The sequence below is a fragment of the Parasteatoda tepidariorum genome, chromosome 2, assembly GCF_982258835.1.
Source record: "Parasteatoda tepidariorum strain Cologne lab strain chromosome 2, Ptep-v5.0, whole genome shotgun sequence".
Lineage (NCBI taxonomy): Eukaryota > Metazoa > Arthropoda > Arachnida > Araneae > Theridiidae > Parasteatoda > Parasteatoda tepidariorum.
Window position 1 is genome coordinate 67,790,708 of NC_141756.1, and position 1,429 is coordinate 67,792,136.

Genomic DNA, 1,429 nt, shown 5'->3' on the forward strand with positions numbered 1-1,429 from the left:
TATATATTACAAAACATTTACAATTGCAAATATGTCATTATTTTCACTAAATTTTGACAGCATTTTAATGAGATAAAAATATAGTCAAAACTGCAAGAATACGATAACATTTACCACATTTCTGGATCTATGGAAATACCAAAAAGCTTGATAATATTTGCCAATGCCCTTTGGTTAAGAATTTGGTAAAATTTATAATAAAATATGGTGTTATAAAGTGCGATAAAATTTAGTAAATGTCTCAAAATGTGGTAATTTTATAATGATAGCTTAGAGCATGGCATAAGAAACCATTTATTTGGTTAAATTTACTTCTGAGCTCATGTACTATTTACTACTGATGAAGTACTAAGAAATATTATTTTTTAAACCAGATTTTTCAATAAATTTATCATATGAGCTGAAAAAATACAAAAAAGCTTTAATACCGTATATTTTAGTTTTCTTGTACCAGAGAGGTCATGACCGAACAGTACGATAATGATACCAGAGTTTTTTCTTCTCTGTGCAATTTCCTATACCTTAAATTTTTGATAACATGAAATTCTTAGGGCTTTCAATCAAGATTGAGACATTATTAGATTCAATGATTTAAATTGCTAACTTGTTAATTTACTTTAATAAATACGCTAAAATCTTTCTCTTATGTAAGTTACTAAATTGTTGTAATAATTCTTATTTCCGAATTCTATTTCCGATAAATGCTTTATAATTGGTATTGATATAAACATATCTGAACGCAGTGTTCTATTACAATAATTCACGATTGAATCTTGGATAATTGATGCTGAATATACGGTGAGATATCAGATAAGCCAACTGAACATTCCTATCGGAGTTCATCATTTAACTTCGGCATAATTATTGTAATCAAACAATACTGTCATTCAGAATTAAATTGTAGAAACACATTGTACTGAAATCAAAAGGACTGTTTCTCCTACGGAGCAAATGACTTTAATTTTATCATAAATCTGTTAAGCAAGAAATTTACTTAGTTTTAAATGATTTATTACTGTATATTTTATTGATGCTTGGTGTAAAATTAAATTTTACTCAAAGTGATCAACTTAACAGTTATAAAACATGTATAAAGAAAGACGGAATTTATGGTATTTATACCATTCATTTAATAATTTTTACGTTTATATGGTAACTTTTTACTAGAATTCTGGTTCACAAACTTTAGTTTTAATCACAATACATTTAGTTAAAAAAGTGAAACTGAAAATTACATTTAACCGAATAGATGATTTTTATGGAACGCTCTAATGTGTCATGATTAAATTATCAAATTGCACCCCACTTATTATTATTATCACAAATTTCACCAAAATCATTACCTGAGCACTTCTTGAAAACTACCATTTGAGTATAATTTTTTAGTTCTCTCTCTCTCTCTCTCTCTCTCTCTCTCTCTCTCTCTCTC